The 18,879-nt window shown below is 45.2% G+C and overlaps 1 protein-coding gene across 1 annotated transcript in view; it reads right to left on the bottom strand.

The window, feature by feature from the left end:
• LOC123747628 (leukocyte elastase inhibitor-like) overlaps nt 1–18,053 on the bottom strand; it is a 45,267-nt gene extending 27,214 nt beyond the window's left edge. Inside the window, exon 1 of the mRNA XM_069323903.1 lies at nt 17,872–18,053. The gene's annotated coding sequence lies outside the window, so the exon portion shown is untranslated. The remainder of the gene's footprint in view (nt 1–17,871) is intronic.
• Between the last annotated feature and the right edge of the window lie 826 nt (nt 18,054–18,879).

Here is an 18,879-nt window from a genome sequence, read left to right as displayed (position 1 = left end):
ATATCAACTCCTAGATCTTTCTCTCTGTCTGTTTCATTAAGTACTTCATCTCCTATTCTGTATCCTGTGCCTGGCCTCCTGTTTCCACTGCCTAGTTTCATTACTTTGCATTTACTCGGGTTGAACTTCAACAGCCATTTGTTGGACCATTCACTCAGTCTATCCAGGTCATCTTGTAGCCTCCTACTATCATCCTCTGTTTCAATCCTCCTCATAATTTTTGCATCGTCGGCAAACATTGAGAGGAACGAATCTATACCCTCTGGGAGATCATTTACATATACCAGAAACAGTATAGGTCCAAGGACTGACCCCTGCGGGACTCCACTTGTGACGTCTCGCCAATCTGAGACCTCACCCCTCACACAGACTCGTTGTCTCCTGTTGCTTAGGTATTCCTCTATCCACCGGAGTACCTTCCCTCTCACTCCAGCCTGCATCTCCAACTTTCGCACTAGCCTCTTGTGTGGCACTGTATCAAAGGCTTTCTGACAATCCAAAAATATGCAGTCTGCCCACCCTTCTCTTTCTTGCCTTATTTTTGTTGCCTGGTCGTAGAATTCAAGTAACCCTGTGAGGCAGGACCTGCCATCCCTGAACCCATGTTGATGCTGTGTTACAAAGTTCCTTCGCTCCAGATGCTCCACTAGTTTTTTTCGCACAATCTTCTCCATCAGCTTGCATGGTATGCAGGTTAGGGACACTGGCCTGTAGTTCAGTGCCTCCTGTCTATCCCCTTTCTTGTATATCGGGACTACGTTAGCTGCTTTCCAAGTATCTGGCAGTTCCCCTGTTGCCAGTGATTTGTTATACACTATGGAGAGTGGTAGGCTCAGTTCTCTTGCTCCTTCCTTTAGAACCCAAGGGGAGATTCCATCTGGGCCTATAGCCTTCGTCACGTCCAACTCTAGTAAACACTTCCTTACTTCCCCACTGGTAATCTCAAACTCTTCCAGTGGTTCCTGGTTAGCTATTCCCTCACTTACCTCTGGAATTTCTCCTTGTTCTAAGGTGAAGACCTCCTGGAATTTCTTATTCAATTCCTCACACACTTCCTTGTCATTTGTAGTGAATCCTTCCGCCCCTATCCTTAATCTCATAACCTGTTCCTTTACTGTTGTTTTTCTCCTAATGTGGCTATGCAACAATTTAGGCTGAGTCTTTGCCTTGCTTGCGATGTCATTTTCGTATTGTCTTTCTGCCTCTCTTCTCATCCTGACATATTCATTCCTGGCATTCTGGTATCTTTCTCTGCTCTCCAGTGTCCTGTTATTCCTATAGTTTCTCCATGCCCTTTTACTTTGCTGCTTAGCTAGCCTACATCTTTGATTAAACCATGGGTTTCTCATCTTCATTTCTCTGTTTTCCTTTTGGACTGGGACAAACTTGTTTGCTGCGTCCTTGCACTTCTGCGTGATGTAATCCATCATATCTTGGGCCGTCTTTCCCCTGAGCTCTGTTTCCCATGCTATATCTGTTAGGAATTTTCTTATCCCCTCATAGTTTCCCTTTCGGTATGCTAACCTTTTGGTTTCGGTATCCCTCCTCGAGTTCAATAACCCTTCTTCAATCAAGTACTCAAACACCAGTACACTGTGGTCGCTCATTCCTACTGGGTCCTCAAAACCGATTTCTCTTATGTCGGAGTCGTTCAGAGTGAAGACTAGGTCGAGTCTCGCTGGTTCGTCATTGCCTCTCATCCTTGTGGGTTCTCCGACATGCTGCGTTAAAAAGTTGCTTGTCACCACCTCCAATAGTTTGGCTCTCCACGTATCCTCGCCTCCATGCGGTTCCTTGTTCTCCCAGTCAATCTTTCCGTGATTGAAGTCGCCCATGATGAGCAGGTGGGATCTATTTCTACAGGCAGCAGAGGCTGCCCTCTCAATTATAGTGTTAACTGCCTTGTTGTTGTTTTCATACTCTTGACTGGGTCTCCTGTCATTTGGTGGAGGGTTGTATATTACTGCTACTACTATTCTTGGTCCTCCCATTGTTATGGTGCCTGCTATGTAGTCTCTGAACTCCTCACAGCCCGGGATGGCCATCTCCTTAAAACTCCATTCCCTTCTCATGAGTAGGGCCACTCCGCCTCCTCCTCTACCTTCCCTCTCTTTCCTTATTACTGTATACTCCTGGGGAAACACGGCATTCGTTATGATTCCAGAGAGTTTTGTTTCAGTGAGTCCGATTACATCTGGGTTAACTTCTTGTGCTCTTTCCCTTAGTTCACTTGTCTTGCTTGTGATCCCATCTATGTTCGAGTACATCACCCTGAAACTGACTCTCTTCTGCTTCTTTTCTGGGGGGGACCTTTGGGATCTGGGGTGAGTGGGAGCTGGGGGGACCTGGCACGGGGGGATTGGTGGAGGAGGGAGGGCTTGGGGTGGTGGGGGAGAGGGGGAGGGTACAGGGGGTGGATAAGAGGGGGAGGGTACAGGGGGTGGATAAGAGGGGGAGGGTACAGGGGGTGGATAAGAGGGGGAGGGTACAGGGGGTGGGTAAGAGAGGGAGGGTTGGGGAAGCATGGGGGGAGGAGAGGCTGTGGGGGATAGGGGAGATGGGGGGGCTTGGGGGAAGAGAAAAGGGTGGAGGGCTTGGGGGGCGTGGGGGAAAAGGGAGGGCTGAGGTGGGTGAGGAAGAGGGGAGGGTTTAGGGGAGTGGGGGAGAGGGGAAGACTTAGGTGGGGTGGGGGAGAGTGGGGGGCTTAGGGGGGAGGGGGAGAAGGGAGGGCATGGGGGTGGGAGAGACGGGAAGTCATGTGGAAGAAGGGAGGGCATGGGGGATGGGGGAGAAGGGAGGTCCTGGGGAGAGGGGTGAGGGGGAGAAGGGGGGTGAGTGGGGGGTGGGGGGTGGGTGGGGGGAGGGTGCCCTAGGTGGGTACTTAGTGGGGGGCTGACAGGGGATGGGGCAGGTTGGGTGTCTGTTGGGTAGAATTTGGGGGTGGTGCCCCAATCCCTGTGGCTGTTGCACTGTTTGAGGAGGGTTCTCCACTTCCCTCTGGGATTGTAGGGTTCTGGGTTGTGGTACTCTGATTTCCTTCTCTCTTCCTGCGCTCCTTCCTCGCGTCTGCTGTCCGTATTCTCTCTTCCCTTGTCATATCCCTCTGCAGGAATATTTTCTTGAACTTCTCTACACCTTTTAGACAACACTTCCTTGCTAGCAGTTCCTCTTTCGCGATTTCGCTCATGAAAACCACCTTTATCATTCGGTCTCTGTCCTTGTTGTACTTTCCAAGCCTGAAAACCTTTTCAACATTTCGCTCAGCTCCCTCCATCCTTACCTCTTTAAGGATCTCTTTAATCATGTTTTTGTCCTTGTCTCTCCGCTCCTTTGGTCTGGTCCCTGTTTGTTCTTCAATGCCTGCTACTACTACTGCTCTATTTCTCTCTATCAGCCGGCTAGTACATCTAGCTGCTTCCTGAGAGGAAGCCACTTCCATGGCAACTTCCTTAACCGCAGACCTAGCTTCAGGGCTCTTTTTAAGCATTTCAGCAAATGAGATCTGGGTTGTGGTGGTCCCCTCCACAGTAGCATTCCCATCTCCCTGGGGTACGGTTTGTGCCTGGTATTGTGGAAGAGTCTCCTTTAGGTATCTTATCTCCTCCTTTGCTGCCCTTAAATCATCTTGCAGGTTGGCTACTGTCTCCCTCATTACCCTCAGTCCTTCACTGAATTCATTCTGCATTTGCTGGAGTACTTCCTTCATCCAGGCTTCCTGTTCCATCCCATCCTCTGTGTTTGTTCCAGTTGTGAATTTCCTGCGTTTGGCAGTCAGAGTTCGTCTCCCTTCCATGATTTCCCTATGAGTGTGTGTGTGTGTGAGAGAGAGAGAGAGAGAGAGAGAGAGAGAGAGAGAGAGAGAGAGAGAGAGAGAGAGAGAGAGAGAGAGAGAGAGAGAGAGAGAGAGAGAGAGAGAGAGAGAGAGAGAGAGACAGACAGACACAGAGAGAGAGAGGGGGGGAGGGAGAGAGAGGGGGGGAGGAAGAGAGAGAGGGGGAGGAAGAGAGAGAGGGGTGGGAGCGAGAGAGGGGAGGGAGAGAGAGGGGGGAGGAAGAGAGAGAGGGGGAGGAAGAGAGAGAGGGGTGGGAGCGAGAGAGGGGAGGGAGAGAGAGAGGGGAGGGAGAGAGAGAGGGGAGGGAGAGAGGGGGTGAGGGAGAGAGAGGGGGAGGGGGAGAGAGAGAGGGGGGGAGAGAGAGAGAGGGGGAAGGGGAGAGAGAGAGGGGGAGGGGGAGAGAGAGGGGGGAGGGGGAGAGAGAGGGGGGAGGGGGAGAGAGAGGGGGAGGGGGAGAGAGAGGGGGAGGGAGAGAGAGAGGGGGGAGGGAGAGAGAGGGGGGAGGGAGAGAGAGGGGGAGAGGGAGAGAGAGGGAGAGAGAGGGGGAGAGGGAGAGAGAGGGGGGGAGGGAGGGAGAGGGGGAGAGTGAGAGAGAGGGGGAGAGGGAGGGAGAGGGGGAGAGTGAGAGAGAGGGGGAGAGGGAGAGAGAGGGGGAGAGGGAGAGAAAGGGGGAGGGAGAGAGAGAGAGAGAAAGGGGGAGGGAGAGAGAGAGAGAGAGAGGGGGGGAGAGAGAGAGAGAGAGAGAGAGAGAGAGAGAGAGAGAGAGAGAGAGAGAGAGAGAGAGAGAGAGAGAGAGAGAGGGGGGGGGGGAGAGAGAGAGGGGGGGGAGAGAGAGAGAGAGAGAGAGAGGAGGTGTGTGAGTATATGGGGAGAGGTGGAAGGTGGAAGTGAGGGAGGGGGATGGAGAGGGTGTGTGGGGGTGGGTTAGTGCGGGAGGGTACAGAGAGAGATTGTGTGTGTGTGCGTGTGTGTGTGTGTGCGTGCGTGTGTGTGGTGTGTGTGTGTGTGTGTGTGTGTGTGTGAGTGTGTGTGTGTGTGTGTGTGTGTGTGTGTGTGTGTGTGTGTGTGTGTGTGTGTGTGTGTGTGTGTGTGTGTGTGTGTGTGTTTGATGTGTGTGTGTATGTGTGTGTGTTGAGTGCGGGGGTGTTTGTGTATAGGGGGAGGGGTAGGGGGGTGTCTTGGGGTACTGTAAGGCGTGGGAACGTGAGGGGTGAGGGTGGGTGAGTGAGGGTGAGCGGTCACCAGTGTGTGCGTGCGTGCATGTGTGTGTGTTTACACTGGCTTGTTGTGGTGAGGAGGAGGGGGGGGGGTAGGTCTAGTCAGTGGCGGTGTAATGTCACACAGAGGTGTGAGAAGCTGGTACCAAGCTGAGGCTCTTGAGCTACTTTTTCGTATTTTAATTACTTATGTTCAAAGCTAATTACTATATAAAAAAAAAAAAAACACTGTACACCTTATATGACTGACTTTGAGAGGCACTCACCTCCGAGTAAGCATCCCACAGCACAATTAGGTGATTTATGAAGCGATGTCCGATATTGTTGTTGACGTCCCCGCCAGAGGTCCTCCCACGTCGTGGTCCAAAACTCTTCCCTTCGCGGCCTCTGGTGCCACCGTCTTGCCACAATCTCGTTCTTTTTCAATTTTTTTTCTTATCAAACGTTATAAGAATTCACTATGTTGCGTTATCACTGCGTTGCTGTACCTTTCATATGCCCATATGTGTGTGTGTGTGTGTGTGTGTGTGTGTGTGTGTGTGTGTGTGTGTGTGTGTGTGTGTGTGTGTGTGTGTGTGTGTGTGTGTGTGTGTGTGTGTGTGTGTTTACATTAGCGTGTTATGGTGAGGGGGGGGGGCTAGTCGGTGGCAGTGTAATGTAACACACAGGTGTGAAAAAACTAGTACCAAGCCGAGACTCTCGAGATACTTTTTCGTATTTTAACTTAAGTACAAAGCTAATTATTATATAAAAAACAATGTACACCGTGTATGACTGACTTTGAGAGTCACTCACTTGCAAGTAAGCAACCCAAAGCACAACTAGGTGATTTATGAAGCGATATCCGCCTTAATTGTTGACGTCCCTGTAGGCCAGAGTTCATCTCCATGTGGTGGTCCAAATTCTTCTCTTCTCAGCCGGCTGGTGCCACAGTCTTGCCACAAACTCGTTCTTTTTCAATTTTTTTTCTTATCCAACGTTATAAGAATTCCCTATGATGCGTTATCAATGCGTTGCTGTACCCGTCGTATGAACAAAAACCATGTTTTGGGCTCACTGGTACATAAATATCCTGAGAATACTGAACTAATTCGCGGACCGCCATCCTACACTTCGAACTGCCTTGTGTATCCTGAACTCTGAGGTAGAGCAGAACTCCATGGTGAGGAGTTGATTTCAAGCAAATATTTCAAGCAATTGATTTCCCTGAATTTTGGAGGACCCAGATATACGCATTAATTAAGGTGCCTCTATGAGCAGAACAGAGGTTCATTGTGGACACATGATTGTATAAGGGAGTGCTTTAGTGCGTATTGACATGTAAGACGCAGTGAGAGAGACTGATTTCTTCTTTTGCCTGGGGGGTACTTAATGTAGATGTTTCAGGTATTTCATCCTTAGAGTTTCATATAATTTTAGGGTTGAGGATACAGTAACGTTGTGACAGGATTTCCGCCTCAAACAGTGAGGGAGTAGTAAGTGGAAAGCCCAGAGTTGTGCAGCCACTTGATATGGAGAGCTGGTGAAGCCAGGATATGATTTGGAGTGCTACTGGGTTGTAGCAGCTTAGACCGTTGTATGGTGATGTTCAATTTTATATGTCATGAATTATGTACGTTTTCTTTGTATAATAAATGTTAGGTGGCTTTTGCCCTTGTGCTGGTGAGGTTTCCCAGAAAGGGAGAGAAAGAAAGATGGTCATGGCTGCAGATATGTGACAGTAGACACTAATTCACAAAAGGGGTATTTAGGAGATCATTCCAAACAAGGAGAGAGTGGGGAGTCATGGCAGCTCGAGTAGGGTGTGTGTACACAAGACAACGAGGCCAGTTTGGGAGCCACACCGCTAAGTAGGTGACGCTGAACCACTCCCCAAGATCAAGATGCATACAGAGTACTCTCCTGGGTAAATTACAAGCACCTAAGTGTCCATTGCTGGTCAACCGACGGTAGCGGGAGAGTGGCTGCCGAGGTTGGCTGTTTATTTCTGTCGGGGAGTGATTGAGAACGCTGTCCACCTGTATGCAAGTAACAGTCTGGTGCAATGACCAGAGATCATTTTTGGGTTTTAAAATCCACAACCAGCTCAAATACCCCTGATGTGAGACCCCTCACCCAGAACTGACCCTGTCACCCCTAACCACGTTCCAACCATGCCCCCCCTTCCCCTTTTTCTTTCCTTCCCTGTCCTCATTTCCCCTTCATCCCATACCCTCCCTGTCACCCCTCCCCCTCACTCCATATCCTCAATATCCCCCCTCCCTCCTTACCCCATTCCTTCCCTATCCCACCTTCCCTTGACCCCCCATCCCTCACCCAGTATCCTCTGAGACCCTGTTAACCACCTCACAAATCCTCACACCAATGGAACAGCTTCCTCCATCAGCAGAACACTCACCAAGAATGGAACATGAGAATGAACAGAAGTGAGCTTCAAGGCAATGTACACTGACATAGATGGTATTATAAATAAAACAAGCGAACTTGGAGAATGGGCACTAGAAGAAAACCCAGCCTGGCCTCCACAGCCTGGCCTCCACAGCCTGGCCTCCACAGTGTGACCTCCCCAGCCTGTTCACCCCAGCCTTGCCTCCCCAGCCTGGCCTCCCTAATGTGACCTCCCCAGCATGTCCATCCCAGCCTGGCCTCAACAGCCTGTTCACCCCAGCCTGGCCTCCAGACCTGGCCTCAACAGCCTGGCCTCCACAGCCTGGCCTCCACAGCCTGGCCTCAACAGCCTGGCGTCCCCAACCTGGCCTCTACAGCCTGGCGTCCCCAGCCTGGCCTCCACAGCCTGGCCTCCACAGCCTGGCCTCCACAGCCTGCAGCGCTGATGATTTTTAAACACTATTTCCTGTTCAACTTAATTCTTGGCGCTGCTCCCAATAATATTGTGGTGGTAGAATATGGTGGTGGTAGAATATTGTGGTGGTAGAATATGGTGATGGCAGAATATTGTGGTGGTAGAATATGGTGGTGGCAGAATATGGTGGTGGTAGAATATGGTGGTGGTAGAATATGGTGGTGGTAGAATATGGTGGTGGCAGAATATGGTGGTGGTAGAATATGGTGGTGGTAGAATATGGTGGTGGTAGAATATGGTGGTGGTAGAATATGGTGGTGGTAGAATATGGTGGTGGTAGAATATGGTGGTGGTAGAATATGGTAGTGGGAGAATATTGTGGTGGTAGAATATAGCAGTGGGAGAATATTGTGGTGGTAGAATATGGTGATGGTAGAATATTGTGGTGGTAGAATATTGTGGTGGTAGAATATGGTGGTGGCAGAATATGGTGGTGGTAGAATATTGTGGTGGTAGAATATTGTGGTGGTAGAATATGGTGGTGGTAGAATATGGTGGTGGCAGAATATGGTGGTGGTAGAATATTGTGGTGGTAGAATATGGTGGTGGTAGAATATGGTGGTGGTAGAATATGGTGGTGGTAGAATATGGTGGTGGTAGAATATGGTGGTGGTAGAATATGGTGGTGGTAGAATGTGGTAGAATATGGTGGTGGTAGAATATGGTGGTGGTAGAATATGGTGGCGGTAGAATATTGTGGTGGTAGAATATGGTGGTGGTAGAATATGGTGGTGGTAGAATATTGTGGTGGTAGAATATGGTAGTGGGAGAATATTGTGGTGGTAGAATATAGTAGTGGGAGAATATTGTGGTGGTAGAATATTTTGGTGGTAGAATATGGTAGGGGTAGAATATGGTGGTGGTAGAATATGGTGGTGGTAGAATATTGTGGTGGTAGAATATGGTAGTGGGAGAATATTGTGGTGGTAGAATATGGTGGTGGTAGAATATGGTGGTGGTAGAATATGGTGGTGGTAGAATATGGTGGTGGTAGAATATGGTGGTGGTAGAATATTGTGGTGGTAGAATATGGTAGTGGGAGAATATTGTGGTGGTAGAATATAGTAGTGGGAGAATATTGTGGTGGTAGAATATGGTGATGGTAGAATATTGTGGTGGTAGAATATTGTGGTGGTAGAATATGGTAGTGGTAGAATATGGTGCTGGTAGAATATGGTGCTGGTAGAATATGGTGGTGGTAGAATATGGTGGGTGTAGAATATAGTGGTGGTAGAATATGGTGGGTGTAGATTATAGTTGTGGTAGAATATGATGGTGGTAGATGATAATGGTGGTAGAATATTGTGGGGGTAGAATATGGTGGTGGTAGAATATTGTGGGTGTAGAATATGGTTGGGGTAGAATATTGTAGTGGTAGAATTTGGTGGTGGTAGAATGTGGAGGTTGTAGAATATGGTGGTGGTAGAATATTGTGGTGGTAGAATATGGTAGTGGTAGAATATGGTAGTGGTAGAATATTGTGGTGGTACAAGGTGGTGAAGGACAGGGGTCTTAAGAAGACCTTGACAAGGCCGCCTACAGATGCTCTAAGAACAGCAAATTCATTTGCCGTGTTGGAGGACGAGTGCTGGGGTGCGCCTGCAGCGAGGAAATCTGGAAGGAGCGGCGGAGAGCAGGCCCCTCAGGCTGCTCAGAAAGTTAAGGAGGTACCGAAGCGAATTTTGGTTGTGGGAGATTCCCAGGTGAGGTATTTAGACAGAACGTTTTGTACCAGAGATAGGGGGAACAGATTAAGGGTTTGCTATCCGGGAGCTGGAATTGGTGATATTGTTGGAAACATGAATGATATTATGACGGGAAATGGGAACAAACCCATTATTTGTATTAGTGCAGGGGGTAATGATGTTGGGCGAGTTAGGAGTGAGGAACTAATACAGAGATTCAGGACAGCCATTGAATTAGTTAGGAGCAAGGGAGGAATCCCAATCATATGTGGCATTCTTCCAAGAAAGGGAGGGGGAAATGAATGGATGTCGAGGGCATTTGGTGTCAATAGCCGGCTGGAAAGATATTGCAAATCAAATGCAATATATTTCATAGACAACTGGGAACACTTCTATGGAAGAAACGAAATGTATGCTCGTGATGGGGTGCATCTATCGAGGGCTGGAGTTGTTGCTGTTGCGAACTCGTTGGAACCAGTGGTCAGAGGTGTTTGTTTGGGTTTAAACTGTTAGTAGAATTGGATTGGTATGGGAATTGATTTGGAGGAAGGAGGTAATAAAAGTATGTGTTCGTGGGAGAAAAGAATTGGCAAAATGATCAGGGAAAGAAAAGGGCCTCAAAATAACAATTCACTTAGGATATATTACACTAACAGTAGAAGTCTAAGAAATAAAATTAATGAATTAAATGCTCTTGTCTGTACAGAAAAAATATATATTATTGCACTTACCGAAACGTGGATGGATGTAGAAAATAGAGAACTATTAGCTGAATATCAGATAAATGGATTTAAACTATTTCACACAGAAAGATATATTAGACGAGGAGGGGGAGTAGCCATATATGTTAGGGACAATTTGAAATGTAGTCTCAAAGAGGGAATCAAAACTGAGCCACACACAGAAACTATTTGGATAGAATTAAACGAAAAAGCAAATAATATTATAATAGGAGTTATATATAGGCCACCAAATTTAGACAGAATGGAAGCAAAGCATCTATGGGAGGAAATATCTAGAGCATCTAGATCTAACAGTATTTATGTCATGGGTGACTTTAATTTTAGTGGAATAAACTGGGTGAACAAAACAGGGAATAGTGAAGCAGAAGATTTTCTAGAATTAATTGACGATTACTTTCTTACGCAACACATTAAGGAACCAACGTGGGAAAATAATATTTTAGATTTAGTGTTAACTAACAGGGAAACAGAAATTAATGACATCGAAATAGGGAGTGAGCTAGGGAACAGTGATCACAAAGTAATCAGATTTAGCATAGAATGGAATAGACCTGTAGGAGAAAATTATGTTAAAGTGCCAGATTTTCGAAAAGCTGATTTTAATAGCCTAAGAAATTTTTTGGGTCAAATAGATTGGAAAGTGTTGGGTATGGGGTGTGGGCCGGTCTTAGAGCGAGACATGAACCCAGCGATAGGTGACGTAAAAGGGGATTTCGATGTAGATTTAATATATAACTTATTTAATAAAATTCTAAACAAAGCACTGGAACGTAGTATATCATACAAATTGAATAGATCGAATACTAATGACCCAAAGTGGATAACAAATAATTTAAAGAACCTTATAGGTAAAAAGAGAGCTTGGTACAAAAGGATTAAGAATGGGGAAGTCAGTTTAGAACAGGAATTCATACAACTGGATAGAAATGTTAAAAAAGAGATTATGAAAGCAAAAAGAAACTATGAAGTTCGCATAGCAGAGCAAGCAAAGTCAAATCCTAAAGGATTTTTTCAGTTATATCGAACTAAGACTAGGGAAAGGATAGGTCCATTAAAATCTGAGACAGGTCAAATAACGGATAATGACAAGGAGATGAGTAGTATTTTTAACAAATATTTTATATCTGTATTTACTAAAGAAGAACTTAACAATATGCCTTCAGCCGAACAAGTCTATGTGGGTGGGGATGAGGACAGGTTGACTAGTTTAGCAGTTACCAGGGAGGATGTAATTAAACAATTAGAAAAACTAAAACCAAACAAATCCCCAGGGCCGGATGAAATGTTTGCCAGGGTGCTTAAAGAATGCAAAGAGGAGCTTTCCGAGCCACTGTCTACCATATTTAATAAATCAATAGAGTCAGGCAGAGTGCCAGAGTCATGGAAGGTAGCAAATGTGGTACCAATTTTTAAGAAAGGAGATAGATCACTTGCGTCAAACTATCGGCCAATTAGCCTAACGTCTATTGGGGGAAAGTTACTTGAATCAATAATTGCAAATACAATTCGTCTCCATCTTGAAAAACATAAATTAATAAATGAGTCGCAACATGGTTTTACAAATGGCCGTTCATGTTTAACAAATTTGCTAACTTTTTATTCCAGCATAGTTGAGGCAGTTGATTGTGGTAAGGATTGTGATGTTGTGTACCTTGACTTTAGCAAAGCTTTTGATAAAGTGCCACATGAAAGACTAATTAAAAAAATAGAAGCTCATGGTATTGGGGGTGCTATATTAACTAGGATTAGGGCATTGCAATTCCAAAGGAAACAGAGAGTTAGTATAAATGGGGTAAAGTCAGAGTGGGATAATGTTGTTAGTGGAGTACCTCAGGGCTCTGTCCTGGGACCTCTGTTGTTTATAATATATATAAATGATTTAGATTCAGGTTTGAGTAGCAACATTTGCAAATTTGCTGATGATACGAAAATCGGTAGGGAAATTAATTAGGAGGAGGACTCACTATCACTTCAAGTTGATCTAGATAGGGTTCTGAAATGGTCAAAGGATTGGCAAATGCAGTTTAATGCTGATTAATGTAAAGTTCTGAGGCTAGGTAATGATGATAGAGTTACAAGGGACGAGCTAGATGGTGTTGAGATTGCGAAGTCGGATTGCGAAAGGGATCTGGGAGTTATGATTAGTAAGAATTTAAAACAAAAGGATCAATGCATGAAGGTTCGTAATAAGGCGAATAGGACACTGGGATTTATTAATCGAAGCGTTAGTAACAAGACACCTGGTGTGGTTCTTAAGCTATTTCTTGCTCTGGTTAGGCCCCATTTAGAATATGCAGTTCAGTTTTGGTCGCCGTAGTATAGAATGGATATAAATTCACTTGAACGTGTCCAACGTAGGATGACTAAGTTAATTCCCCAAATTCGAAATCTTTCATATGAAGAAAGATTAACAAAGCTTAAGTTGCATTCACTGGAAAAGCGAAGAGTTAGGGGTGACATGATAGAGGTTTACAAGTGGATGAATGGACGTAACAGAGGGGATATTAATAGGGTATTAAAAATATCAACACAAGACAGAACACGAAACAATGGGTATAAATTGGATAAGTTTAGATTTAGGAAAGACTTGGGTAAATACTGGTTCAGTAACAGGGTTGTTGATTTGTGGAACCAATTGCCGCGTATTGTGGTGGAGGTGGGGTCCCTCGATTGTTTCAAGCGCGGGTTGGACAAGCATATGAGTGGGATTGGGAGGTTATAGATAGGAGCTGCCTCGTATGGGCCAATAGACCTTCTGTAGTTACCTTTGTTCTTATGTTCTTACAATATTGTGGTGGTAGAATATGGTTATGGTAGAATATTGTGGTGGTAGCATATTGTGGTGGTAGAATATTGTTGTGGTAGAATATGGTGGTGGTAGAATATTGTGGTGGTAGAATATTGTTGTGGTAGAATATGGTGGTGGTAGAATATGGTGGTGGTAGAATATTGTGGTCGTAGAATATTGTGGTGGTAGAATAGGGTGGTAGTAGAATATGGTGGTGGTAGAAGATAATGGTGGTAGAATATTGTGGGTGTAGAATATGGTGCTGACAGAATATAGTGGTGGTAGAATACTGTGGGTGTCGAATATGGTGGTGGTAGAATATGGTGGTTGTAGAAGATAATGGTGGTAGAATATTGTGGTGGTAGAATATTGTGGTGGTAGAATATGGTGGTGGTAGAATATGGTGGTGGCAGAATATGGTGGTGGTAGAATATGGAGGAAGTTGAATAATGTGGTGGTTGAATATTGTGGTGGTAGAATACGTTGGTGGTAGAATATGGTGGTGGTAGAATATGGTGGGGGGTAGAATATTGTGGGGGGGGGTAGAATATGGTGGTGGTAGAATATGGTGGGAGTAGAATATGGTGGTGGTTGAATATGGTGGTGGTAGAGTATTGAGGAGGTAGAATATTGTGGAGGTAGAATATGGTGGTGGTAGAATATTGTGGGGGTAGAATACTGTGGAGGTAGAATATGGTGGTGGTAGAATATGGTGGTGGTAGAATATTGTGGGGGTAGAAAATTGTGGTGGTAGAAAATGGTTCGGTTAGAATATGGTGGTGGTAGAATATTGTGGTGGTAGAATATGGTGGTGGTAGAATATAGTGGGGGGTAGAATATGGTGGGGGTAGAACATGGTAGGGTAGAAAATGGTGGTGGTTGAATATGCTGGTGGTAGAATTTGGTGGTGGTAGAATATGGTGGTGGTAGTATATGGTGGTGGTAGAATATGGTGGGGGTAGAATATGATGGAGATATTATGGCTGGTAATGGGAACAATCCCATTATTTGCATTAGCGTGGGAGGAAATGATGTTGGTCGAGTCAGGAGTGAGGAACTGATTCAGAGGTATAAAACAGCCATAGAGTTAGTTAGGAGCAAGGGAGGAATCCCGATCATATGTGGCATTCTTCCAAGAAAGGGAGTGGGAAATGAATGGATATCGAGGGCACTTGGTGTCAATTGCCGGCTGGAAAGATATTGCAAATCAAATGCAATATCTTTCATAGACAACTGGGAACACTTCTATGGAAGAAATGAAATGTATGCTCGTGATGGGGTGCATCTATCGAGAGCTGGGGTTGTTGCTGTTGCGAACTCGCTAGAAGAAGTGGTTAGAGGTGTTTGTTTGGGTTTAAACTGTTAGTAGATAGAGGTATGGGAATTGATTTGGAGGAAGGAGGTAATAAAAGTATGTGTTTGTGGGAGAAAGGAATTGGCAAAACGATCAGGGAAAGAGAAGGTCCGCAAAATAACAATTCACTTAGGGTATATTACACTAACAGTAGAAGTCTAAGAAATAAAATTAACGAATTAAATGCTCTTGTCTGCACAGAAAAAATAGATATTATTGCACTTACCGAAACGTGGATGAATGTAGAAAATAGAGAACTATTAGCTGAATATCAAATATATGGATTTAAACTATTTCACACAGATAGATATATTAGACGAGGAGGTGGAGTAGCCATATATGTTAGGGATAATTTGAAATGTAGTCTCAAAGAGGGAATCAAAACAGAGCCACACACAGAAACTATTTGGATTGAATTAAACGAAAAAGCTAATAATATTATAATAGGAGTAATATATAGGCCACCAAATTTAGACAGAATGGAAGCAAAGCATCTATGGGATGAAATATCTAGAGCATCTAGATCTAACAGTATTTATGTCATGGGTGACTTTAATTTTAGCGGAATAAATTGGTTGAACAAAACAGGGAATAGTGAAGCAGAAGATTTTCTAGAATTAATTGACGATTGCTTTCTTACGCAACACATTAAGGAACCAACACGGGAAAATAATATTTTAGATTTAGTGTTAACTAACAGGGAAACGCAAATTAATGACATCGAAATAGGGAGTGAGCTAGGGAGCAGTGATCACAAAGAAATCAGATTTAGCATAGAATGGAATAGACCAGTAGGAGAAAATTCTGTTAAAGTGCCAGATTTTCGAAAAGCTGATTTTAATAGCCTAAGAAATTTTTTGGGTCAAATTGATTGGAAAGGCTTGGGTATGGGGTGTGGGCCGGTCTTGGAGCGAGACATGAACCCAGCGATAGGTGACTTAAATGGGGATTTCGATGTGGATTCAATATATAACTTATTTAAGAATATTCTAAACAAAGCACAGGAACGTAGTATACCATACAAATTGAATAGATCGTATACTAATGACCCAAAGTGGATAACAAAGAATTTGAAGAACCTTATAGGTAAAAAGAGAGCTTGGTACAAAAGGATTAAAAATGGGGAGGTCACTTTAGAACAGGAATTCGTACAACTGGTTAGAAATGTTAAAAAAGAGATAAGGAAAGCAAAAAGAAACTATGAAGTTCGCATAGCAGGGCAAGCAAAGACAAATCCTAAAGGGTTTTTTCAGTTATATCGTACTAAGACTAGGGAAAGGATAGGTCCATTAAAAACTGAGACAGGTCAAATAACAGATAGTGATGAAGAGATGAGTAGTATTTTTAATAAATATTTTGTATCTGTATTTACTAAAGAGGAACTTAACAATATGCCTTCAGCCGAACAAGTCTATGTGGGTGGGGACGAGGACAGGTTGACGAGTTTAGCAGTTACCAGGGAGGATGTTCTTAAACAAATAGTAAAACTCAAACCAAACAAATCCCCAGGGCCGGATGAAGTGTTTGCTAGGGTGCTTAAAGAATGCAAAGAGGAGCTTTGTGACCCACTGTCAACCATATTTAATAAATCAATAGAGTCAGGCAGAGTGCCAGAGTTTTGGAAAGTTGCTAATGTGATACCAGTTTTTAAGAAAGGAGATAGATCACTTGCGTCTAACTATCGACCAATTAGCCTAACGTCTATTGTGGGAAAGTTACTCGAATCTATAATAGCAAATAAAATTCGTCTTCATCTTGAAAAACATAAATTAATAATTGAGTCGCAACATGGTTTTATAAATGGCCGTTCATGTTTAACAAATTTGTTATCTTTTTATTCTAGCATTGTTGAGGCAGTTGATAGTGGTAAGGATTGCGATGTTGTATACCTTGACTTTAGCAAAGCTTTTGATACAGTGCCACATGAAAGACTGATTAAAAAAATAGAGTCTCATGGTATTGGGGGTGCTATATTAAGCTGGATTAGGGCATGGCTATACCAAAGGAAACAGAGAGTTAGTATAAATGGAATCAAGTCAGAGTGGGAAAATGTTGTAAGTGGAGTGCCTCAAGGCTCTGTCCTGGGACCTCTGTTGTTTATAATATATATAAATGATTTAGATTCAGGTTTGAGTAGCAACATTTGCAAATTTGCCGATGATACGAAAATCGGTAGGGAAATTAATTCGGAGGAGGACTCACTATCACTTCAAGTTGATCTAGATAGGGTTTTGAAATGGTCAAAGGATTGGCAGATGCAGTTTAATGCTGATAAATGTAAAGTTCTGAGGTTAGGTAATGATGATAGAGTTACAAGATACGAGCTAGATGGTGTTGTGATTGCGAAGTCGGATTGCGAAAGGGATCTGGGAGTTATGATTAGTAAGAATTTAAAACAAAAGGATCAATGCATAAATGTTCGTAATAAGGCAAATCGGACACTTGGATTTATTAATCGCAGCGTTAGTAACAAGACACCTGGTGTGGTTCTCAAGCTATATCTTGCTCTAGTTAGGCCCCATTTAGATTATGCAGTTCAGTTTTGGTCGCCATATTATAGAATGGATATAAATTCACTTGAACGTGTCCAGCGTAGGATGACTAAGTTAATTCCCCAAATTAGAAATCTTTCATATGAAGAAAGATTAACAAAGCTTAAGTTGCATTCACTGGAAAGGCGAAGAGTTAGGGGTGACATGATAGAGGTTTACAAGTGGATGAATGGACATAACCGGGGGGATATTAATAGGGTATTAAAAGTATCAACACAGGACAGAACACGAAACAATGGATATAAATTGGATAAGTTTAGATTTAGGAAAGACTTGGGTAAATACTGGTTCAGTAACAGGGTTGTTGATTTGTGGAACCAATTGCCGCGTAACATTGTGGAGGTGGGGTCCCTCGATTGTTTCAAGCACGGGTTGGACAAGTATATGAGTGGGATTGGGTGGTTATAGAATAGGAGCTGCCTCGTATGGGCCAATAGGCCTTCTGCAGTTACCTTTGTTCTTATGTTCTTATGTTCTTAGAATATGGTGGAGGTAGAATATGGTGGAGGTAGAATATGGTGGAGGTGGAATATGGTGGAGGTAGAATATGGTGGAGGTAGAATATGGTGGTGATAGAATATGGTGGTGGTAGAATATGGTGGTGGTAGAGTATGGTGGAGGTAGAATATGGTGGTGGTAGAATATGGTGGGGGTAGAATATTGTGGGGGGTAGAATATGGTAGTGGTAGAATATGGTGGGGGTAGAATATGGTTGTGGAAAAATATGGTGGTGGTAGAATATGGTAGTGGTAGAATATGGTGGGGGTAGAATATGGGGGGGGTAGAATATGGCCAAATACTCTGGCCATTGATCGTGTACAAGCCATGTATAATTACCTCACAACTGTAGCGACGAGAGAACAAGACAATCAGACAACGGCAGCAGCAGCAGCAGCAGACAACGGCAGCAGCAGCAGCAGCAGACAACGACAGCAGCAGCAGCAGACAACAGCAGCAGCAGCAGACAACAGCAGCAGCAGCAGCAGACAACAGCTGACGATGGTGTGGCCAACAGTGTCGGGAAAAACTAGGCAGCAGTTCTTATATACACCTCACACCCAGACTCCTCCCACCCTGTCTCCTCCCACCCTGTCTCCTCCCACCTTGTCTCCTCCCACCCTGTCTCCTCCCACCCTGTCTCCCCCTGTCTCCTCCCTCCCTGTCTCCTCCCACCCTGTCTCCTCCCACCCTGTCTCCTCCCACCCTGTCTCCTCCCACCTTGTCTCCTCCCACCCTGTCTCCTCCCACCTTGTCTCCTCCCACCCTGTCTTCTCCCACCCTGTCTCCCCCTGTCTCCTCCCTCCCTGTCTCCTCCCACCCTGTCTCCTCCCACCCTGTCTCCTCCCACCCTGTCTCCTCCCACCTTGTCTCCTCCCACCCTGTCTCCTCCCACCTTGTCTCCTCCCACCCTGTCTCCTCCCACCCTGTCTCCTCCCACCCTGTCTACTCCCACCCTGTCTCCTCCCACCCTGTCTCCTCCCACCCTGTCTCCTCCCACCCTGTCTACTCCCACCCTGTCTCCTCCCACCCTGTCTCCTCCCACCCTGTCTACTCCCACCCTGTCTCCTCCCACCCTGTCTCCTCCCACCCTTTCTCCTCCCACCCTGTCTCCTCCCACCCTGTCTCCTCCCACCCTGTCTCCCCCTGTCTCCTCCCACCCTGTCTCCTCCCACCCTGTCTCCTCCCACCCTGTCTACTCCCACCCTGTCTCCTCCCACCCTGTCTCCTCCCACCCTGTCTCCTCCCACCCTGTCTACTCCCACCCTGTCTCCTCCCACCCTGTCTCCTCCCACCCTGTCTACTCCCACCCTGTCTCCTCCCACCCTGTCTCCTTCCACCCTTTCT

Source organism: Procambarus clarkii, chromosome 13 (assembly GCF_040958095.1).
Source record: "Procambarus clarkii isolate CNS0578487 chromosome 13, FALCON_Pclarkii_2.0, whole genome shotgun sequence".
Taxonomy (NCBI): Eukaryota; Metazoa; Arthropoda; class Malacostraca; order Decapoda; family Cambaridae; genus Procambarus; species Procambarus clarkii.
This window is presented reverse-complemented; position numbering and strand designations above follow the sequence as displayed.